At 40.9% G+C, this 26,059-nt stretch overlaps 1 pseudogene; it reads right to left on the reverse strand.

The window, feature by feature from the left end:
- Window positions 1-277: 277 nt before the first annotated feature.
- Window positions 278-23,216, reverse strand: LOC115675359 (delta(14)-sterol reductase-like; annotated as a pseudogene).
- Window positions 23,217-26,059: the final 2,843 nt, after the last annotated feature.

A 26,059-nucleotide genomic window follows, 5' to 3' on the forward strand; every position in this document is an offset into this window, starting at 1 on the left:
TGATGAAACGACTTCATCGTACACTGGCGAGTCAAGAGTACTCGACATCACATTACTGGGCAAAGATCGAATCGCAAAAGCAACAGAAAGACCAAATCTGGGCTTATCCCCAGAAAGTTCATCATGAAAAAGAGAACACCACCCTACCAGGGTCTACCAAAAGTTCTCTTTTCCAAATAAGAAAAGAACGAAGGAAAAAGTAAAACCACCCTCCCAAAAAATTACAACTTGTAAGATGAAGGATATAAGTACAGATAACAAATGAACCCTCAATCTCCCACTCCGGATTTTTCTTATGAAAGTAGGACGAACTAACATCACTAGATGAACTACTGTACATCTAACAGATATAGGGGAATATCCTCCAAGGAACTAGTCGGCGGTATTCTGCCCAAATCTCTCTGTACTTTTCTGCACAACGAGCTTCGTCTCTCCTCTCTCTCCATATCAGCAGAATCAGGAGATAGATTGGGTAGAAATAAGATATTGGTGAACTGCAAAAGAGAAGTAGCTCTTAAAAACTGTGATCTACTTAATTTTGGCATGCATGGCAGATTATAATAGAGTTGGGTGAAGTCAAAATTCACCTCAGTCCACAATACAAACTGAAGGACAGTGCCAGCAGCAAGTTGCCAAGGTAGTTACAGTGTCTCGCAATTCCCCTTCAACCATAGGATGCATGAAGTCGAAATTTGCAAGAGTAGCAAGAGAACCAAAGTGAACTTTTTGGGATACAGAATCAGAGGAACATAATGAAGAAAAATAAAGAATTCTAAAAATTTTCTTTAATTTCTGTATTCCAGCTTACGTTTACAAAGCTATAAGTACATATATATATACAAAGAAAAGAATCAACCCTAATTGACCTACAAAACAGGGGATATACATAGAAAAAGGAAATATACATAGAAAGAATATAAAACAATAAGAACTTTCCTATTTTGGCTCTAGAAGACAGCTCACGCTAACACTCCCCCTCAAGCGGGAGAGAAGATGTCTTTGATACCCAGCTTGACAAGTGAGCTGTGAAAAGCTCGATTCGACAAGGCCTTCGTAAGAACATCCGCCAACTGATCTTCAGATCTAACGAATGGAAACTTTATCACCTTAGCATCCAAGTTTTGCTTGACAAAATGCCTATCCACCTCAACATGCTTAGTACGGTCATGTTGAACTGGATTGTGAGAAATTTCAATCGCAGCTTTATTATCACAAAATAGTCTCATCTCGGATTCAGGTGGGAAACCAAGTTCTGTCATCAACATTTTTAGCCATAATAGCTCGCATAGACCTTTAGCTACCCCTCGGAATTCTGCTTTAGCACTTGACAAGGCTACAACCTTCTGCTTCTTGCTCCTCTATGTTACCAAGTTTCCTCCCACAAACGTGAAATAGCCAGACGTAGATCTCCTATCAGAGATACTACCTGCCCAATCCGCATCCGTAAATCCTTCTACCTCAAGGTGACCGTTCTTTGCAAAGAACAACCCATTTCCTGGAGCTGACTTTAAGTAGCGCAGAATCCAAACCACAGCATTCATATGTTCTTCACTCGGAGCATGCATAAATTGGCTCACGACCCCTACAACATATGCAATATCAGGACGAGTGTGTGACAAATATATTAGTCTCCCTACTAACCTTTGGTATCTATCCTTATTGGTAGGCACCTGATCAGGAAACTCTCCGAGTTTATGATTTTGAACTATAGGAGTGTTGGCAGGCTTACACTCCAACATTCCAACCTTAGCTAATAAATCTAACACATACTTTCGCTGAGACAAGAAAATACCTTCCTTCGACCTAGCTATTTCAATTCCCAAAAAATATTTCAGGCCTCGCAAATTTTTCATCTAAAACTCATTGGCTAACCGCCCTTGAAGGTCTGCAATTTCTTCAAGATCATCCCCTGTGATGATCATATCATCCACATATATAATCAATGTTGTCACTTTATCATGTCTACGCTTTAAGAATAACGTATGATCAGAATTACTTTGAGTGTATCCATACCTCTTCATCGCTGAGCTAAACCGACCAAACCACGCGCGCGGTGATTGCTTTAACCCATATAATGATCGCTGAAGTTTGCACACCACATTTAACTGATCAGCACACGCATACCCAGGTGGTACTTCCATGTAGATTTCTTCCTCTAGATCTCCGTGAAGAAACGCATTCTTCATATCAAATTGGTGCAAAGGCCAGTCCAGGTTCGCAGCAAGTGACATCAAAACCCGTACGGCATTCAGCTTCGCAACTGGAGAGAATGTTGCTTGGTAGTCCACACCATAGGTCTGGGTATATCCCTTTACTACCAGTCGTGCCTTGTACCTCTCAACTAACCCATCTGCTTTGTATTTGATAGTGAAGACCCACTTGCACTCCACTGCCTTCTTCCCCTTCGGCAACTCTACCAATCTCCAGGTCTTATTTTTTTGCAAGGCTTCCATCTCCTCTTTCATTGCTTGAACCCACTTGGGATCCCTCAAGGCTTCTTGTACTCCACTAGGAACTTGAATTGCGGAGACATTGGCCACAAACGCCTTCAAGTGTTCCGACAATCTCCTTGTCGAAACATAATTGGTAATCGGGTACTTTGACATTCGTTCCTCCACATCTGGTGAGTACCTATTAGGAGCCTTGCCTCGATTGTGTCTGTCGGGCAATTTATAACCAACAACCTCATCAGTATCAACAAGAGAATTATGTGTGTTAGGAGAGCTTACCTCAGGAGTATCCTCAGGAGAATGGTCGGGTTCTAAAGAGGAGATATTTTGAGGAAGAGAGGACTGCTCTTGAGGTTGTTCTTGTGCCTCTTGTAACAAAATAGTCTGCTGGTCATCTTCATTAAGAAGTTGCTGCCGTGAGTCAGATGCATCGCTAACCCCTGCCATCAAGCCACCTTCCCACCAATTTACCCTTTCACCATGGATCTCCCCTTGAAAAGTACAATTGGTGGCAGGAAAGAAGAGTTCATATTCAACAAATGTAACGTCCATGGTCACATGAGTTTTCTTTGTGTCTGAATTGTAGCAGCGATATCCCTTCTGGTGGATTCCATAGCCAAGAAAAACACACTTGACAGCACATGGGTCGAGCTTTGTTCGCTGATTTTTATGCAGATGGACGTAGGCCACACACCCAAACACCTTGAGAGGTAAAGTCAAGACTGAAAGAAGTGAGACATGCGTCGAAAGTGCCTGAAGCGGGGTCTAAAATGCCAATACGCGGGAGGGCATGCGATTCATTAGATGCACGGCAGTAACCACAGCCACATCCCAAAATCGATTCGGAACCTGCCCACCCACTAGAAGTGCCCTTGCTGTCTCCAGGATATGACGGTTTTTCCGTTCAGCAACACCATTTTGCTGGGGTGTCTGAGTGCAAGAGGTCTCGTGAATTAATCCATGGTCTTGAAAATAACCTGTGAGGTGTTGGTTAATATATTTGCCGCCGTTGTCGTTGTGAAGGATATGGATTTGAGCTCCAAATTGAGTCATGACCATGCGGTGAAATACATGAAAGATTGTCCCTACTTCATCTTTATGTTTCATTAAATATAACCAGGTCATCCTTGTACAGTCATCCACAAAAGTTACAAACCAACGAATGCCAGACATAGTAACAATTGGTGAAGCACCCCACACATCCGAATGTATTAATGAAAAAGGAGTTTGGCTCTTATTAAAACTCAATGGAAAAGAAGTACGATGGCTCTTCGCCAAGATGCAGGTCTCATAATGAAATTCAGAATATGATAAACTATTGAACAAATCTGGAAATAATTTCTTTAAATACCCAAAAGAAGGGTGTCCTAAGCGACGGTGCCATAACCAAATTTCTTTCTCCTTAACAGTAGACTGATTGTGGGTGTAATATGCTCGGCTTTCAGTAAAGTCATCAACAAAGTATAGTCCCTCCCTCTTAGTACCACGTCCAATAATTTCCTTCGTGAGGATATCCTGAAATAAACAAAAGGAGGGATACATAATAAGGATGCAATTCAATTCAGCAGTTATTTGTCCAACAGAGAGCAGTCGGTTAGATAAAGATGGCACTAGCAAAGTATGAGATAATGATAAAGATGGGGAAAGTTCAACACTGCCAACCCCCAACACAGGAAAACGACGACCATTGGCATTATATATATGTTGTCTCCTCGGAGCGGTGTGGCGCAAAAGATCATTAGGATGGGGTGTCATGTGATCAGTAGCGCCTGAATCAACAATCCACCCATCTTTACCTCCTGCTTGAGAAGTATTGACAAGCACAAACCCATTGTTACCTGTAAGATTGGAATCAGGTGCAGCGGTGGAGTCTACCTGCGACACCAAAGATAACGACGAATCACCTATGGCCAAAGAAGCTTGTCCTCTACCAGTTAGATTGTCAGCCTTCTTTTTTGCATGCAATTCTTTCCACCACTCAGGATAGCCATGCAACTTGAAACAGGTCTCCTTTGTATGTCGAGAATTCCCGTAGTAAGTGCAACCCCTTGCTGCTAGCAGTTGCGACTTAGCTCTCGGACCAGAGCTAGAGCGCCGTCCCCCAAGCGGAGTAGAACCAGGAACCATTTGTAAAGTAGCATGTCCGGAGCCGAATTCTAGAAATTTTGAGCCTGTTTTGCTGCCACGCGACACAATAGCAGCAGCAGTGGGAGTCTATAGGTGTGCCATCATAACAGTCTGGCATACATATTCTCTTCTTACTCGTGCGTAGGCTTGTTCAACCGTAGGAAATGGTTGCATCTGCAATACATCAGCCCTAACCTTGTCGAGGCGATCATCCAAGCCATCCAAGAACAAATAAACACGATCTTCTTGAACTAAAGTGTTGTATATGTCAATATCATGAGCGCAGGTCATAGGATTAGGCCGGCGAAAATCAATTTCTCGCCAAAGTCCTTGCAGGTCATTATAATATTTTTCAATGGGTCCGCCTGCCTGCTTCAATCGGGTCAATCGTCGCTTTAAATCATACATCTAGGAGACGTCGGCGCCATCAAAGAATGTTGTAGCCACCGCATCCCAAACCGCTTTTGCGGTGGGGTATCGGATGAAGTTGCCAATCAGTGCAGGATCCATGGAATTGATAAGCCAGCCCTTCACAGTTGAATCGTCAATCTTCCACTTTCAGAAGCCTGGATCATTCGGAGAGGGTTGGGGAAGAACCCCAGTAATATATCCCAACTTGTCTTTGCCAAAGATGTACATCTCGACAACTTGGGGCCAAAGACCATAGTTGCTTCCATCTAACTTGACAGCAATTGAGGGAGCCGGAGTCTCAACATGAGATTGTGGAACATGTTGGGATAGGACCTGGGTCAAACGCTCAATAAGAGCATCAGTATTCGAAACTCCCTCTTGTGCTACCAAGGGAAGAACATTGCCAGTCGGGTTTGTGTCTGCCATAGGGTGATGCAGCACGGTTGCGGTGATCTTTAAGAAATCTGGTTGGAGCAGCGACGAAGGTCGCGGCAATGGAGTCTGATTGATCGGATCAAGTATAGAGTCCCTTGATCGGTGGCTTTGATACCATGAAGAAAAATAAAGAATTCTAAAAAATTTCTGTAATTTCTGTATTCCAGCTTACGTTTACAAGGCTATAAGTACATATATATACAAAGAAAAGAATCAACCCTAATTGACCTACAAAACAGGGGATATACATAGAAAAAGGAAATATACATAGAAAGAGTATAAAACAATAAGAACTTTCCTGTTTTGGCTCTAAAAGACAGCTCACGCTAACACATAAGACTTGTAATTTACTGCACTTTTCAGCCTTCTCCATTTAAGTTACACCAAAATTAGAATTCACATTTGCAAAGCATATTGACAGAAGCGATTAAACTACCTTTTCCCTTTTCTATATGAATCTGCCTTACTTGAAAAATCATGCATCTTCACAGAGATCAATGGAAGTGGGTATAAGGAGAAGCAACATATATGTATACCAAGCTTCGAAGAAACAGAAAGAATTGACTATCAGTGAGTTCTGTGACAGCCTCTCACGGTCGTTTAGCTACAGACAATAGAGAATGTTTGATATGCATAGGATGTGAAAACCAGGCTAACGGCATTTTTATTAACATTAAACTGCAAAGGAGCAAGCTGATAAATCCAACAAGACAAGTTGAAACTATTGAGGTAGGTGTGCAAGGCAGCAAGCACATTCCATTACACTTACTTAGTGGTTCTATCCATTCATCTTAGACTTGGATTCCATTTTTTACCTTCATAACACTTACAATAATCATAAGTCACAGCACGAGAAGGAGACTGTTGTTTCACCAATAACCAGAAGCAAGCAACTTCCCCCTACAACTTTTGGAGGATAACCCAATATAAGTGCTTTGGGATTCCTTTTGAACACATGCTTTTGCTTGTTAGCCCCTCGCAACACCATATATCTACGTAATTTTTTGGCAAAGGAAACAAATTCTTAGTAAAGGTGGTAGGAAATATTAGGTTCATTGCCTCGGCGTGGGATTTGATCCGGAAACAGGGTCAACTAGTATTCTGGCATTCTTTTGTTTGGGACTGCCACATAGCACCGAGACATAGCTTTTTGTTGTGGTTGATATCACTTAAGAAGCTTCCCACGCAGGTTCTATTGTTGAGCTATCATAGAATTGCTGAAGGTGTGTGTGCTTTTTGCCAGGGTAGGCCTGACTCTATCGATCATTTATTTTTTGTTTGCTATGTTACGGGCTCCCTTGTGCGTTTTTGGGCTACTAAATGCTGCCTCCCTTGGCGGAATGGATCGTGGCAACACAACCTCTGGTGGACCTCCCGGTATATAAGTGGAAATACCTTCCAGCATCGTATTGCTCGGTATGCTTTTGGGGCACTTTGCCATCCTCATACGGACACAACGTAACCACATTCTATTCAGGAATGGTACCCTCTTCATGCCGTCCCTCCGGTTACACCTCGCCAAGGTCGTTAGAGACAAAGGTCTCTCCCTCAAGCCGGTCCAAGATAATCCTCGTAATAGAAGAATACAAAAATTCGGGCATTTCTGATTCCATTTTCACTTGATGTTAGCTAGAGTCTTCTGTAGTTCTCTGGCCGTTAGTTGGTCTCTGTTTAGCCTTGCTTTTCAGGGACCTTGTCTTGGTCAGCTTTTGCCGTAACACCGTTGAACCTAGTCGGACACTTTGTGTCCCTCCTGGTTCCAAGGTTTTTGTGTTTGGCTCCCACTTGTACAATTGTGTTGAAAAGTTATAAACATCTTACCTTTACCAAAAAAAAATATTAGGTTCATCGGCAAAAGGAAAATATAAAGCTTACCCATCCAGAATAATGAAACAATTAGCAATGGCAACAGTTGTTGTTAGCTCTACGTTATTCCTTAAAAGCCACCAACCCTATATCAGAGATGATAATTACTCGTGTAGGCATATAAACGTGCCTCAGATAATCTTCAAAATTGCATATTTATCTAATTAATGGTTCCAAATGACCCTCAAGGATGCAATTTCGTATTCAAAGTGTACAACAACTAACATAGTGAGATGTGGACACTTAGGGGTGCAATGCTTCAAAGGCAATCAATATTGTATAATAAGGCAACTTTTCCAGTCTTCCTATGAGAACTAGAAGTGAACAGCTGTGAAACAGAGAGATGTTGCATGTGTTAGATGTATGCCCTAAAGTCATCATGTAATAGTTACATGTTAAAGATTTAAGTTGAATTTTCAATTTCATTATTTATTTAATGGCGATGATGTATTCATTCATTTGTCCAATTATTTAAATATATGAATTATTCCATAAGATTAGTTGTGACTGGACCTATTCCTGAGACGTTAAGAATATATGTGTTAAGTTTATAGTTAGACTGAATCTTTAAATTGTTCCCGGTCAATGGATCATTGAGTGGATATCAATAATCCTGTTGAGACCGGTGTGTTCTTAGCTTCATCGTTAAGTATTGGATATTTAAGAGAATGACGAGTCACGAGTCATTGGGTATTGTGATGCCCAAGTTAGAACACAGGTGTTTGTACTAGACAAGTTCACCGAACGTGACAAGCATTTAACGATTAGCAACATGGAAGCTTTTAGCGTGGTCAATGCCTAATCGTTCATGCTCTGGTTTTGTGTAAATAATCCTTAGACCTGAGGCACAGTGTTGACTTGTGTGTTGGGTGGCTATGGTTCACAGGTGTGCATATTGCCGGTTCGTTGATCTGTCTCTGTACTTGATGGCCATAGTCCGTTCACATACAAAGTTACACGTGTGCGCAAAATGGAACCTCTCTCCTTGTTATACACAAGGTACAATAATGATGTCCTATGCAATCTAATTTTGACACTGCATGAAAAATCCTCGGCCGGGGTTGTAATCGAGAATGAACTGTTCATGTCTCATATAAAATGCATGTCAATTAGGTTTGTGCATATGATCGAATTGGTGACTTGACAAATATTCCATGGTCTTTGTTCGATCGGGACATAGTAAGGCAGAGGGATTGAATTACATTGCAACCAAAGCTGACAGGTTCATTATGTTCTTAAAGCATTCACACTGTCTGGGTAGCCATGACATATTGCTAGATGTCAATCATGGCCTGTAGGATCTAGAGGTTGGTCGGGACAATCAATTCTCTTGGGAGTATTAATGTGTTAGTGCAAGTCTTACTACCAGCTCAGTGATGAACCTAGGGATGTCACACACCATAACCAAATTAGGATGGCGTTGTACGGAAGAGACGATATTGCAAATATGTTTGCAATCGAATTGAGTCGGACTGAAATTAAATTCAATTCAATTTTTGTCATGGGCGTGTGTGCATATGATGCTCACAAAATACACATATGCTGATCATGCACTTCTATGTTTATTTATATATATGTTTATATTTATTTATATAAAAAAAAGATTTGTCGCATGCACGTGACCAGCAAGCGCTGACCCTGTGCATGGCACACGGTCAGCAAACGGTTGCTGACCGTGTGCATGACACACACGATCAGCAACCGTTGCTGATCGTGTGCAATGTGCATGGCACACGGTCAACAAATGGTTGCTGACCGTGTGCAACGTGCACACATGCGATCAGCAACCGTTGTTGATCGCGTGCAACGTGCACACATGCGATCAGCAACGGTTGCTGATCGCACATATTAAAGGCGCAATCAACAACGGTTGCAAGATGATGAAGAAAATGTGTATGCAATTATCATGTGTTCGTGAGAGTTAAGAAAATACGTTTTCTGTCTTCCGACGCTGTGACTGAAATATTGAGAGTGCGAAAAATTGTCGCCACAAGATTGCTAGCACAATTCTATTGGTGATTATCTGCAAGTTCTTCCTTCCGTTCGTCGTGCGATTGGTGGTGTGTCTGAACTAGAGGTCCGACAGTTGTGGGGCTCGAACTGAAGAACATCCAAACAGAAATCGTTTTGGGCACGCTACGAGAGGTAATCCGTTTAACCCCCTATGGTCTTTCGATTTTTGATTGAAACGCACGAACAACGCCTTTGGAGATACATGTGTAGTTATATCTTTCCGCTGCGTTTATATTTGTTAACTATGCATATTCCGTAGAAAACCAACAGTGGTATCAGAGCCAATCCTTAGGCGTTCTCGTGCGTTTAATTGATTTTGGTTCATATATATTTTTGCGATCCAATGGCCAATTTACTTTGTTGAGAGAATTGCTTGCTCTTAAGTGTCCTATAGAAGTTGATTAATTTATATGATAAATTTGATCAACTGAGCAAAAATCGGAACTAAATCAATTTTGAATCAAAAATCCGTACCTTATTTTCTTTTACTTTTGTCTTCTGCAAAATGATTCGCAACTATGAATCTAGAGGCAACAACGTTACCGTCACTTGGAATCATGCACATGAAATTTGTTTCACCGGCTTTGATTTCTTGACGTGGCTTACGTTGCTCAGCCATGAATTTGATTCAGTGCAGAATTTTATTTGTGCCTTCCAAAGCTTTGAATTTAGAATTTATGGCTCGCGAGGAAGGGTGGTGATCATGGAAAAACCCTTAATCAATATGATTGATATATGGATGAATGTATGATATTCACAGGTATTTTTGGGGTTGTAATTATTAAATGGAGGCTGCGTCCGTCTTTTTATTTTTTCATGTAATGTATTTTTAGTATAGTTTAGTATTATCAATTGTTGATGTAAACATTACACGAGGAGGAGCCATTAAGCCGAAGAGCTCTATGGGCCCGGTCCGTGAAGAGTTCAAGGATCCAAGAATAAGTGAAGAGCATGTCTCTATTATTAACAAAATTAAAATGGCTAAATGGGGCTCATTGGCTCGAGACCCATTGAGCCATAATTCCATGATTACCACGTATGATAGATATTTATGCATTTGATATCTATTTATTTATTCAGTTGTTATGCATGTTAAACCGATTAATGTGCAAAGTGAGACCATTAATAACGACCCAAATCTCCTTATTAATTATATTAAGTCGAAACGGGTTACGGACTCGTGGCCTTCCATTGTCGTGGTTTGGTCCAACATTATAGTGGTTGATTGACTAGCTATGGATACATAGGGGTCAATTGCCATTTATAATATTGGATTACTCCATTATGCATATGATGTTGTGGGGTTGAAGCCGAACGATTTCCAATAACTGTCAGGTGAGGAGATCGTTTGTGTTTTCAATACTTGCATGAGATGATGGGTTAGACTTAACTATGATCATGATGTCAATAACTGTTAGGTGAGACTTTCATGGTCTAGAGGCCGAAGTTACGATTGGGACTCGCATATGATGCGTTGAACAAGTTGGTTCACTTACTAAGTTCATAGAACACCGATAACTGTCAGGTGAGGTGGGCTATGGGCTAGTGGGACTCCAATCCCCACTAGTAATCTTAACCCAACAACGATTACCGTTTTCCCATTTTAAGGAGTATGGGATTAGAAAAATGTAGTGGGAGGCACTATTTCATTTAAAGGCCAAAATGAAATGGCTATTTTGAAAGACAACGGCTAACAATTTATTTTCTGCATAGATATATTATTACTCTGAAAATGGTGACCACAAACCCACTCGCTTCTATACTTGACAAGAATTGTTTGACTGGACTCAATTTCACTGACTGGGCGAGGAATTTGAGAATTGTTCTCAATTCGGAGAAAATCGAGTATGTACTTGATCAAAAGATACCAAACTCCTTTCCTGAGGGTGGGACCCAAGAGGAGCGCGTTACTTATGATAAGTGGTGTGATGATGACCTAAAAGTTAGGTCATACATGCTTGCTTCAATGAACAATGAATTGCAGAAGAAGTATGAAACTATGGAAGATGCTAGGTCGATCCTCTTGCACTTAAAAGAATATTTTGATGAGAATGGTCGAACCTCTAGATATGAGATATCTAAAGCATTGTACCATATGAGAATGGTTGAAGGATCATCGGTTAATGATCATGCTTTGAAAATGATATGGCACATCGAAGAGTTGGCTAGACTCAATCTTGTTATGGATAATGAGTTAGCTGTGGATTTGATCCTTCAATCTTTGCCAGATTCCTTCTTTTGCTGATGATGTATGTTCTATTTATCATAATAGGAGATGTGTTGGTTCTGGCTTATTAACCAATAATCTTATACCATTACAATGTCCAATAATGCGATTACTAATGCCAATAAGCAACAAAATAATGATATAAATGTCATAACTAATAAACGCCCTAAAGATAGTCCATATCTTCGATTAGGTCATATTGAAGAAGATAGAATCAACAAGTTGAGTAATGATGGGTATATGGATCCATCAATGTTTGAGCCATACTCAGCTTGTAAGGCATGTCTTATAGGAAAAATGACCAAAGCGCCCTTTGTGGGACATAGTGCGCGAGCTGCTGACATACTGGGATTGATACATACAGATGTATGTGGACCAATAAATGAAAATGCTAGAGGTGGTTATTCTTACTTCATTACATTCACCGATGATCAGTCACGGTATGGTTATTTGTACTTAATGAAGTATAAATCCGAATCTTTTGAAAAGTTCAAGGAATTTAGGGCTGAAGTTGAGAAACAAACAGGAAAATGTATTAAGGCTCTTCGATATGATCGAGAAGGTGAATACCTTAGTACTGAATTCCTAGACTATCTTAAGGATAATGGCATTGTATCACAGTGGACACCTCCTGGAACTCCAGAACACAATGGTGTATCTGAAAGAAGAAATTGCACTTTATTAGATATGGTGCGATCTATGATGAGTTACACTGATTTGCCTATATCCCTTTGGAGATATGCTCTCGAGACAACCGCATATGTACTGAACAGAGTGCCATCTAAATCTGTTCCAACTACGCCTTATGAGATATGGCATAGTAGGAAACCAAGTCTTAATCATATTAAGATTTGGGGTTGTCCAGCTTTCGTCAAGAAGCTGAAAATGGAAAAATTGGAGGCTAGGTCTAGACAAGGTCGCTTCATTGGATATCCAAAGGAGTCTCTTGGATACTATTTCTATTTTCACTCTGACCTAAGAATTTCGGTCAGCAGGCATGCTTCTTTTCTGGAGAATCAGTTCGTCCAGGAAGGTGGTGCTGGGCGGAAAATAGTCTTACAAGAAGAGAACAATGAAGTACCAAATAACCAAGTTCAAACACCGATCTCTGATTCAATGGGAGCTTCTGATACACAACCTCTTAGGAGGAGTGCGAGAACGTCTCGTCCACCTGCTCGTTATAAACACTTGGTTGAACATATTGAATCATTATTCATTGTGAATGATGGTGATTAACCTGGTGATCCAAACACCTATGAGGAGGCGATGTCGGACATCGATTCTGGTAAATGGCTAGAAGCCATGAAATCCGAAATGGATTCAATGTATTCCGACGAAGTTTGGACCTTAGTTGACCTGCCTAATGGTATTGCACCAATTGGCTGTAAATGGATTTTCAAGAGGAAGATGAATGCTGAGGGTCAAGTTGGAACTAACAAAGCACGGCTGGTAGCGAAAGGATATCGTCAAAAAGAAGGAATCGATTATGATGAAACTTTCTCACCTGTAGCCATGCTAAAATCCATTCGGATTATGTTGGCTATAGCTGCACATCTAGATTATGAGATATTCCAAATGGATGTCAAAACGGCTTTTCTAAATGGTTTTCTTGAGGAGGACATCTATATGGAACAACCACGGGGTTTTGAATCCAATGATGAACGTCGAAAGGTGTGTAGGCTTAAGAGATCCATTTATGGACTCAAACAAGTCTCCAGAAGTTGGAACATCCGTTTTGATGAAATAGTCAAATCGTTTGGTTTCATCAAAAACCCAAATGAACCTTGTGTATACAAGAAGGTCAGTGGGAGTGCAATTGTATTTCTAGTTTGTACGTCGATGATCTACTTTTGATCGGGAACGATGTACCGATGATATCATCAATCAAACTATTCTTGTCACAGAAATTCTCCATGAAAGATTTAGGAGAGGCAACCTATATTTTATGTCACGCCCCGAACCCCATCGAGCTCGCGACATCCCCTGCTCCGGTCGAAATGATGCGACGTCCCAGGAACGTCGCCGACCCAACCCAAACATCAGAGCCACATGCGGAAGCGAATAATAAAACCCCGGACAAATAATGACGACAACGGGGTAGAACAACAAAACAATCCAGCAACCACATATTCATACAACACCAAATATACATACATCATATTACAGGCATAATTAACAAACTAGCATCCGAAATCACCGTCAACAAAATATCAGGGTCTGGTTAACTTAACTTCCCTATGGGTCAACCCGATTTACACAACCCCCAAAATCTTAAGGAAAAACCTAAGGATCGCCCTCCTCCTGTCTGCTTCTGAATCTCTGGCTCGAATCTCTGGAACTCACCCGCAGCTCCACTGGGTACCAACAGTAGCTCCCCGGACTTCCAAAAAGAAAAGGCGCACTTCCCGGGTTTAGGGCCGGGGGTCTGAAAGTGACGGTTATACAACCGTGAGACGAATCTCAATAAGTGTACAACCCCAAACCCCACGTAGGCACTCACGCACCGCCGCACGAAAACACACATAACACACAACGATCGCCCAACTAACAATCACATGCGACCCTACCTGGAATTCCTCACGCACGTCCCCGCACGTTAGTCAACCACACATCCAAGATGCCACGTAAATACATCACAAAATAGCGCAGTGTCCCGATTATAGAGCAAAACCCACTTGGGCACGTCCCATACCATGCCTAGCAGTTTTTACCCCATAATCGAGCATCACACCACGCGATACAAACACACTCGCACACCAACTCACACCACGCGTCATTTTCTTAATTTCACTCGTCCCGCCAATTCTTGTTCATTCTCAACCTTTCCACCACTACCGCGCCCGCGTAAAACGCATCAGGCCAAACGGTCTTCTGACCACGTCAGGCATCGCCACCCCGTCGGGCCGGGCATCGTCACCTCGTCGTGGACGGCATCGTCCCGCGTAAACGTACACGCCTCAGACGGAATCCTACACACACTTTCCTTCTACCGCGCCCGCGTAAAACGCATCGTGCCAACGGTCTTCGACCACGTCAGGCATCGACACCCCGTCGGGCCGGGCATCGTCACCTCGTCAGGGACGGCATCGTCCCGCGTAAACGTACACGCCTCAGGACGGATCCTTTCCAACCAATCTCACATTTCCATATCCTCGTTCCACTCAAACCACACTTACACACAACCAGCACACGCACGGCCAAACATACACGCCTCACACATTTATAGCCACACACCAAATTCACATCTCACGTACACTTCACAAACACGCATTCTCATCACACGGACACCACATGATCACCCACACTCGGCACACAAACTCAATGCACATTCACATGTCCACGCCACCACACCTCACGGCCACACACACGGCATAGCACCACATCACATTCGGCCCAATCACAAACTAGAACAAGCCAATGACAAAGAAACTACACAATTAATCCGATAAACCCAATCAAGCCAATACATTTCCAATTAATCACCCATTTAATTCCCGATCGATCCTCGACATCACCGCCCTAACTCAGCATTCCTAAACCACGAATTTCGTCACCCAATCAGCCCACAACCTCCAAACATTCAGCCCCTAATTTAGTCCCGAAGACAGCCACGAAATAACCACTAACAAATTCCTAAAATCACTTAAACCGAATACTAAACGAGTCTAGAAATACCCGAGGTCCTAAATGACATTGGGGAAAACACTTACCCAAAAAGGCGACACGTAACGGGCTTGAACGGGCCGGGACACAGCAAAGAATGCCGCCGGCGATGTACGGACGGCGTGAACAGCGCACCCCGTACGGACGGTGAACAAGAGTTGCGTACGGACACCGTACGGACAGGCTGGACTGGTGCGCGAGTGCCGGTGACACCGCGGCGTCCGACGATCCGGCGTGAACAAGTGATCCGTACGGACGGTGAATGCACGTGCGGACACTCGTACGGATCTGCGGACGGCGCGACGGACGGCGAGGCCGGACGGCCGGGTGTCGACGGACCAAGCGACGGAGTCTGGCTGAAGCTCCGCAGCAGATCTGTTTCAGACGAAAGAGAAAAACAGAGAAACAAGGCTGTTTTGGACAAAAACTGGGCCGTGGTGGCTGCACGAGGTGGAAATGGTTGCTGGTGATGTTGGCTTGGGGGCAAAGACTGGCCGGTATTGTTCGGCGTGAATGCACCGAAAATGGCGTAAACGGATCGTAGAACCGTAAACGTGAAGAAGAAGAGGAAAATTCTGGGGAAAAAAAGGCTGAATGGGTCTGCACGAGAGAGAGAGAGAAGATTATCTGGTCAAATGGGTCAAAGATAGCTTAGTGGGATCCAAGTGTCACAATCTAGGCCCATTGGACAATTTTGCCCCTAATCCAAGGGCCCAAAAATGATCCAATCCAATAATTTAGGGGTAGAATGGTCATTTGCTCTTAACCATGGTTGACCAGACCTGAGTTAAGCCTAACTCACCTTGGTTAGAACCCCAAAAATTTTCTAAATTCGAAATTACCAAAAATGGGTCCAAGGGCATTTTGGTAATTTTCCGATCCCGAACCGAAATTCCAATTTTCGCACATACGTGTTCCATATGTGCGTGGCCAACATAATATGGCGTCGGAATCGCAAAATTCATCGCGCAAGCCCTCGAAAATCCACGTCAAAGTCTCGGGAATAAAATAATATTATTTTTCCAATTTCTGTCGAAATTCCAATTTTTGGCCAAAACCACTCTGAATGTGCGTGGCCACCCCAAAATGACCTTGGCCGCGAAAAATAACCTCAAACGGCCTCCGAATCCCCTCGGTGCCCACAGGGCAAACCGTAATTTTTCCGGCCCGGACCGAAATCCATTTTTTTGCAGAAATGGGTGGCCCCAAGGTTGGCCAAGCCAAAAACGTCATCGGCCGTCCAAAATTGTCACTTTCAAAATTCTCGATTCCCGGGCCCGAATTCCAAGAAATGACTAAAATCGAGCAATCGCAACTTTAGCTTATCTCTGGCTAACGGGTGGCTCTCTGGAATTACGCGCTCTCGACCCGTGACCGACACTAAGTCAAATCACGTTTAAGTTTACTCCACCCGGGACGACCTCAGCTGTCATATAATTGCGAGGGTCTGTCGCTAGTTCCCTTCGGACACGATCAATCAAGTAGACCGGTCTCGGTTGGCTCAAAACATTCCCTCGTCAATCCATATGGTCGAAGATCGAACCAAGGTCGAGTTCTTTGGTCGTGCGAACTCAATCCCGTAACGGCCCTACCCCTAAGGTTAGCATCCCGTGAATGCGCATTTCCGGGTGAGATCTCACTATAAGTGCATTGATCAAATTCATTTCCTAAATCCCGGGAAAAGGATCGAAAATTCAGACTGTTACATTTTAGGTATCAAGATCTATAGAGATAGATCGAGACGATTGATTGGCCTCTCACAATCTACATACATAGACAAGTGTTAACACGTTTTAACATGCAATGTTCCAAAAGAGGATTATTGCCTTTTAGATATGGAATTCATCTTTCCAAGGAGATGTGTCCCAACACTTTTGAAGAAAGAGAGCGGATAGCAAAGATACCTTACGCATATGCTATTGGAAGCATAATGTATGCTATGCTATGTACGAGACCTGATATTGCACATGTTGTAAGCATTACTAGCAAATATCAGTCTGATCTAGAGGAAGAGCACTAGATGGCAGTCAAGAATATCCTTAAGTACTTGCAAAGGACTAAGGATTTATTCTTGGTTTATGGAGAAGGAGAGTTTAAAGTTGAAGCTTATACTGATTCCGATTTTCAATCAGATCCTAATGATTATAAGTCTACATCTGGGTTTGTCTTTACACTTAATGGTGGCGCAGTTAGTTGGAAGAGTTCCAAACATAGCATAACTGCTGATTCCACCACTGAGGCAGAGTATGTAGCCGCTTCAGAAGCAACAAAGGAAGCCGCTAGGATGAAGAAGTTCATTTTTGAACTTGGAGTCGTTCCTTCCATTGAACAACCAATAACATTGTTTTGTGATAATAATGGGGCAATAGCTCAAGCGAAGGAACCAAGGTCTCACCAGAAGTCCAAGCACATTGAGAGACGCTTCCATCTCATTAGAGAAATTGTTGGGAGAGGTGATATCGCCTTGCAGAAAATTGCCTCACCGGAAAACGTGGCGGATCCCTTCACTAAGGCCTTACCTCAATCTTCTTTTGAAAGGCACATTGACGAGATGGGTTTGAGGTATCAAACAAATTGGCTTTAGTGCAAGTGGGAGATTGTTAGATGTATGCCCTAAAGTCATCATGTAATAGTTACATGTTAAGGATTTAAGTTGTATTTTCAATTTCATTATTTATTTAATGGCAATGACGTATTCATTCATTTGTCCAATTATTTAAATATATGAATTATTCCATAAGATCAGTTGTGACTGGACCTATTCTTGAGACGTTAAGAATATGTGTGACAGGTTTACAGTTAGACTGAATCTTTAAATTGTTCCCGGTCGATGGATCATTGAGTGGATATCAATAATCCTGTTGAGACCGGTGTGTTCTTAGCTTCATCGTTAAGTATTGGATATTTAAGGAAATGACGAGTCACGAGTCATTGGGTATTGTGATGCCCAAGTTAGAACACAGGTGTTTGTACCAGACAAGTTCACTGAACGTGACACGCATTTAACGATTAGCAACATGGAAGCTTTTAGCGTGGTCAATGCCTAATCGTTCATGCTCTGGTTTTGTGTAAATAATCCTTAGACCTGAGGCACAGTGTTGACTTGTGTGTTGGGTGGCTATGGTTCACAGGTGCGCATATTGCCGGTTCGTTGATCTATCTCTGTACTTGATGGCCATAGTCCGTTCACATACGAAGTTACACGTGTGCGCAAAATGGAATCTGTCTCCTTGTTATACACAAGGTACAATAATGATGTCCTATGCAATCTAATTTTGACACTGCATGAAAAATCCTCGGCCGGGGTTGTAATCGAGAATGAACTGTTCATGTCTCATATAAAATGCATGTCAATTAGGTTTGTGCATATGATCGAATTGGTGACTTGACAAATATTCCATGGTCTTTGTTCGATCGGGACATAGTAAGGCAGAGGGATTGAATTACACTGTAACCAAAGCTGACAGGTTCATTATGTTCTTAAAGCATTCACACTGTCTGGGTAGCCATGACATATTGCTAGATGTCATTCATGGCTTGTAGGACCTAGAGGTTGATCGGGACAATCAATTCTCTTGGGAGTATTAATGTGTTAGTGCAAGTCTTACTACCAGCTCAGTGATGAACTTAGGGATGTCACACACCATAACCAATTTAGGATGACGTTGTACAGAAGAGACGATATTGCAAATATGTTTGCAATCGAATTGAGTCGGACTGAAATTAAATTAAATGAAATTTAATTTAATTCAATTTTTGTCATGGGCGTGTGTTCATATGATGCTCACAAAATACACATATGCTGATCATGCACTTCTATGTTTATTTATATATATGTTTATATTTATTTATATAAATAAAAAAAAGATTTGTCGCATGCACGTGGCCAGCAAGCTGAACATGTGCATGGCACACGGTCAGCAAACGGTTGTTGACCGTGTGCATGACACACACGATCAGCAACCGTTGCTGATCGCGTGCAACATGCACACATGCGATCAGCAACTGCTGCTGATTGCACATATTAAAGGCGCGATCAGCAACAATTGCAAGATGATGAAGAAAATGCGTATGCAATTATCATGTGTTCGTGAGAGTTAAGAAAATACGTTTTCTCTCTTCCGACGCCGTGACTAAAATATCGAGACTGCGAAGAATTGTCGTCACAAGATTGCTAGCACAATTCTATTGGTGATTATCTGCAAGTTCTTCCTTTCGTTCGTCGTGCCATTGGTGGTTTGTCTGAACTAGAGGTCCGACAGTTGTGGGGCTCGAACCGAAGAACATCCGAACAGAAATCGTTTTAGGCACGCTACGAGAGGTAATCCGTTTAACCCCGTATGGTTTTTCGATTTTTGATTGAAACGCACGAACAACGCCTTTGGAGATACATGTGTAGTTATATCTTTCCGCTGCATTTATATTTTTTAACTATGCATGTTCCGTAGAAAACCAACAACATGAACTTTCAAATATTCACTGAACACCAAAAGAACAAAAGAATACTAATCACAGCATCCAGAGATTTAGTATATGTATGTTTGCTAGGCATAAATGGAGCTTACCATATACTTAACTGGCTTGCCCATAATGCTAGATAAGCAACACGCATTAACCATCAATCTATGCATCAGTTTGAGAAAGCAAAAACTCAGGAGCCACTCACCGCCAAATAAAACAAAAACAAGGCCCCTCCCCCTCCCTGTGCATCAGGCTGCAAGTGCAAAGTAGAAAAAAAATAGGTTCGTGGATAGTGTGATAATGTGGCGATTGATAGCTAAGGAAAGAGACAGATATGATGACCAAACGCACTGTATGTTCATCTTGTCTAGATGGCATACCTGAATGCTGAATGTGAAGGGAACCCACACTAGATCTCCAAATACCAACATGAAGCTCAATCTCTCTGCAATAATGTCCCATCTAGAAAAGAGACCAAATGACAAAATAGAGTACATATATATGGGATTCTCAGGAATAGGTAAGTGATATTCACCAAAGCAAATCATCCTAAAAGAGATGGTCTTAAGCAAGACTAAATGAGATTGTTGAAGCATCCATATATAATATCAATCAATTCAGGGACAATGAAGCTAATATTATACATGAGACACAAACTTATGATCTATCAAAGGCACGGATAAACTGGAAGACAAAGTTTTAAAGTAGAACCTCTGAGTAGGGTTTACAAATGAGTCTTCTTCAGTAGAACATAGAAAATGACGGCCCTGAATCGAAGACTCTAGAGAAGGGTCGCATTAGACCCCCATGAGTCAATCTTCCTTGCTTGGAAAATAAGGTTGAATTTTTATTGTTATTTTCAGTAGCTCAAGTCTTACTTGTCTTGGCTCATATGTGGTAAAGTGGATCATGAATTTGTTTTGAATGAGTGTAGACTTTCCTATGTTAGATGTTTCACTTGTACAGTTGATGTCTCAAGCTTGAATGTTAAATATCAGGCAGCAAAAATTTGCCTGGCATCGTTCCAAGGAAGAGCACTTAGTTGACTGGTTCTAATGAAACATGAGATTGCCAATTAGTTGAACCGCATTTCCTCCTATTATAGCTTTTAGTGTTGTGAGGGGTCTCGCCTGCTGTGCCGCAGTGAATAGCACATGATGCATACAGTTATTGGCAAACAATCCTGTAATTAAGTCTGAAAGTCAATAAACAGAAGACTTTTGTTTCAAAGCTGAAGAAACGTGTATTACTAGCAAATCAGCCACAGAGTGCTCCATTTACATATGATATTTCCACAGAGCAGCATCCTTTCTTTCTTTTCTCTTTTTGGGGCTGGCGTGAGGTTGTGGGAGAGAGGGACCGGAGGACCAACATCATTGCAGTATTATTTTGTCACCATAAGAAGGAACCTAAATCTTTCCAACACCCACATTGTTCAGTTAATATTTTATCCTTTTTAAAGCATTACAATAAGATTCATTCATTGATCTCCGCACAATATACGCTAGCAATGTAGGACAAATGAATACTACGGTTGAGATTTCCGGTCGGTCCATTAGGTGTCATCTTTAAAAATTTGGGTCAAAGTTCCAAGTTAACAGGTTCCACGGCCCAAGCCCAGCAAACTAAAGGTTGAAAGAACACATGACCACGATGAAGAGATTTTAGCAGCATAACTGTTTGCTAAAGAAAAGCAGTGCATATGGCAGGCCAGTTCATGCATGAGCATTGCAGCGTTTCCTAAATGCTCTGAAGAGATGCAGTATTAGCCTAGAGTACAGTGGAGCAGAGTCATAAGCGAAAATAAAAGCTCCAAGTTTTTAGCAGCAACGTGGTTTCTTGAAATAGAAAAAACCAGTTTTAATGACCCGGAGACAACTTCAGTGTGTAAGTTGAAGCATTGCAGAGACAGATAAGTTGTGCACTTACGTGGAAGTCATATAGTCCTCGTACACAAAGGAGTCCAGGATATATAACTGTAAAAAAGAGAAGAAATTCTTAGACGAAGGAACTCGTAAAACTGACCTTGTTAAAACTGTTAAACAGATCATCATAAAATTACCACACAGAATAGTTGATAAAGGACCATTGATAGGCTTAAGTTCCATCTTGGACACTTCTAGCTAGAACTGACATGTTGATAAGAAGCCATCCCATCATACCAGCTCGAACAAAGAAAAACCTCGAGAAGACAAATTTTACAAGTTAAAGCTAAAACATTTGGTACCAGTGACGGAGCGATCAACAACCGTATACATCATGTTAAAGTGAGATTAAATTCAGAGTAAGATCCACATAAGCAGCCATGCAATTTCATGTTATTAAAAAGGATAAACCAGTGCAATTAGCAGCCTCTGGACAGTCGAGTGAGAGAACACAGACGAATGCTGAACATCACAGACTTATGAAAGGTGACAAGTGGTCCGGAAAACACTAATGATGTGATTATAAGTTAGTCCACACAAGAACTGATGTGCGTGGACATATAAAAGTATTTACATATCAGTATAACAATGAATATTACTGGAAAAGTTTGCATACTCGAGGGGTATCCCAATAAATTGAGGATTCAGCTGTATTGCAAACCACCTGTAAATTATATCATTAGCAACATCAGCTGGTGACCAGTACGCTGTTCAAGAAAACAAATATGGAAACAGCCACACATATCACAGAAGACCAAAACAAAAGAAGACATTTTCTTCATCGAGAATAATTTTCAGGTGAAGGGATGAAGGAAACCTGTGGAATTTACCTAGTCATGCAAATACATATCACATAAATGTGTCACATGTGTACCAGCTTGGAGTTTTTGGTTTAATTTAAAATTAGTTTAGGGTAAATTTGTCATATATGTAATAGTTTAGGGTTTTTGGTGATCCAAAAATTAGTTTGTGGTAAATTTATTGTAAGTATACCAGTTTAGGGTTTTTTGTGATATTAACCCAATGAAATATAACATTGAGTATTGACATCGGGATGAGTCGGCCTCAGAAGAGGAAGTAAATTTCTCAGCTTCGGAAATGATTTATATGAGAAGGCAAATAGCATATTGGAAGCGCTTATCCCTATTATTCCCCTAATCGCACCACAGGACGGATAATTGCAAATTATTGATTAAGAGAGAGAGCCGATTTTAAATAGGTAATATTTCAAACCCATGAAATGTCCGACTAATATCATGGACAGGCAAAACTCGAGTCAAACCCTAGATGAGCAATCAAATTGTGAAGTCAATAGTATTTTTATGGTATGAAGAGTCAAAACCATATAGTGCACTTAATCCACACGAGCAACTTCGTTACTCATATCTTTTAAGACCCTCGTTAGGCTAATCACATTTCCTTTTATTTTACACGGCTAGGATGGTTTCACATGCGATTCGTGATCTTAAGCAACAAAATGTGTTCGAAAAGAATTTCAATCAAGCTTCGGAGGTCTTGGTTTATTTCTATGAGTAATTAGGGGTATTTTTGGAATATACGGGGGAAAATGTTTCTAAAATCTGGAATATTCTCTTTAACTCGGTCCCTCACATGAGCTTTGGATCCTGATACAGACATCGAGCCAAGAATCTATTCTTTGAATTATCTCTTCAGCATTACTAGCACAATATAGATGTACAAAACTAGTTGACGTTTATTTAATCCACCACATTGTTCGTCAACTGCTGCGTGTCATTATCAATCTTCCTCATTTGTCTGATTGAAATTGGAGACTACTCAAATGTTCGAGATGTAAGAATGATACGTTTTTTACAGGAAAAAAGGTACTCTGAAGTCATTTTCACGTATACTTTTGTAGGTTGATTCTTCGCCAAATATATTAATTAAAACCCAACTTGCTTGAATAATTACGTTTCCAAAACATGTCTTGAGTTTGATTTTGTAAAGAGAATTTCCCAATTTAAGTGGGTTTTCTAGTTTGGATGGTTTCCTAATTTGACTAGGTATCCTAAGAAAGGGTAATCTATTTTGCATCAAATCGTTGTTTATATATAAGAAGTGTGTCTACTTTGTGAAAAGCATCCAAGAGGAGTTTTTGGTGTTCAAGCCAATAAATCTTGTGGTAGATTTGTGAACTCTTTTGCGAGATTGTGGTAAAATTTGCCAATAAATCTTGTGGTAAAATTTGTTCAAGTCAATAAGTAATAAACCAATTCTTGTTTGGTTTAGCATGAACCGAACAACTATAAGGATACTTATTGATGTACAGATCATGGTTAAGTGTAGTTGGGGAACCATGTTGAGTACGATGTTGTGGGTGTTAGAGATATCAATATCAAAATGCGTGATGGCATTGTGAGGCATGCTCTGGAATTGAAAAGTAACCCAATTTCCTTGAGTGTCTTGGATTTGGCCAAGTTTTAGTATATATCAAAAAATAGAATTCTCAAGGTCGTTCGAGATGTCTTAGTGATAATGAGAGGAATAAAGCACAATGGCCTATACGAGTTCTGAGGCGAGATAGTGACGAATTTCGCCATGAAGATGTCGGATTTATTTATTTGAGAATCTTGAATTATGGCACATGCTTTTGGGGGACATTGTTGAGAGAAGCCTGAACGTTCTCAATGAAAGAAATCTAATCTATGGTTATGTGGCTAAGAAACTAACTGTATGTAGGTACTATAATTTAGGTAAAAGGCAGAAAGTGTGGTTTAGTATGACTATGAGAAACCAAAGAGATTGCAAAGTTAATTCACTTGGATGTTTGCAGGTTATTACGGTTTTCTTCTAGAATGAGTGCCAAATTTATGCTAATCGTTGTAAACACTACTCGAGGAGAAGTTGGGTGTTTGTGCTTAGGCACAATTATAATGCTATTGTTAGGAACGGACAGTTAAAAGCTTTGATAAAAAAAATGAGACTAAAAGATAATTAAGCATGTGCGGACTAACAAAAGAATGTAGTTATGCTCGAAGCTATTAAACGAATTATACGCGAAGGAACGTATAATGAGACATTGCATTAGTGCAAATGAACCACAATAGGTTGCCGAGTTGATGAACAAAACATTACTAGAGATAACCCATAAATGGGCTTTAGTGCGGGTATGATCGGGACATTCCTACTAGGTGTGCTTAGTACGGTTAGATCCCTCGTAAATAAATTTATCGACTGCGATGGGATGTTTGACTAACGAAGAAGTATGGTCTTGTAATATTGATGATTATTTTGTTCTTAAAATATTTGGTTGTCCGTATTATGTTTGAGTGAGTGATAGTAAACTTGATGAGAGGACAAGAAAGTGCATATTCATAGACTATGCACAAGGTGAGTTGGGTTATCAGTTGTGGTACCCGAAATTAAATTCACCTATCGTCAACACAGAAGTTGCATTTTACGATTCTCCACTGCTTCTAGATAGGAGTGTTTATTGCAATGTTTATACAAATCGAGAGAATATTTAGCTTAAGGTGGGGTTGCAACTAGAAAATACTGAGGTAGTGGGCATTAGTGTGCTAATTGATACATATGATGCTTGTAGTGAAGTGGATCCTATAGAGCCAACGGTTAGCGTAGTTATTGAGTTTGACAAGGTGCGTATTAAATCTCTTGACAAATATGGATGCAACGGTCGTTTTGCTTTATTTGTGATTAAGGGGGTTATGTCGGAAAATCATTATGGAGTAGCTAAATGTGCAAATACAGTTAGTGTTCTAATGAAGTCCATAGTTATGGCAAAGTTCGTTGATTGGACTTGGAAGATCTTAATTTGTGGTTGTTAATCCCTTAAGAGGTTGTAGGAGAGTAGCAGTGAAATTCGGATTTTCAAAGAAGCACTTGTGACTTGACTCAAACATTGAGCCAATGTAGAGATTATTGAAAATATGTCTTGAATGTAAGCCCGTAAAAGAAACTTTCCTAATTTAAGTGGTTTTCCTCGTTTGGGTTGTTTCTTAGTTTAGATGGTTTCCTAATTTGACTAGATTTCCTAAAAATGGATTTTTATTTTATTTTACATCAAATGCTTGTGTGTGTGTGTGTATGTATGTATATAAGAAGTGCCTCTTCTTTTTGAAGAGCATCCAAGAGGAGCTTTTGGTGTTAAAGCCAATAAATTTTGTGATAAAAATTTGTGAATTCTTTTTATGAGATTAAGAAATTATTTCGTGAGAAATTGTGAGGGCTAAACACCATATGTGGTTTTAGGAATATTTGAAAACTAGAAACATTGAGAGTGCTTGAATAACTCAATTGCAGTTCTAATCTCTGTTCTATTACTTGATCTATAGAGGAATTTTGTACCGCTCTCCTTGTAGATTAGGTCCCACAAACTTAGTGTTTTAATTTCCGTTTTATTGTTGCGGTCCTCACAAGGCAACAAAGTGAAGATCCTGGTTGAGACATCTTGATGCAAAATGATGCCTAAATAAAGGGAGAAAGACCCAACACCGAGCTCA

Source organism: Syzygium oleosum, unplaced genomic scaffold (genome assembly GCF_021117445.2).
Source record: "Syzygium oleosum isolate NSW1041296 unplaced genomic scaffold, Sole_v2.1 Sole_v2.28, whole genome shotgun sequence".
Classification (NCBI taxonomy): domain Eukaryota; kingdom Viridiplantae; phylum Streptophyta; class Magnoliopsida; order Myrtales; family Myrtaceae; genus Syzygium; species Syzygium oleosum.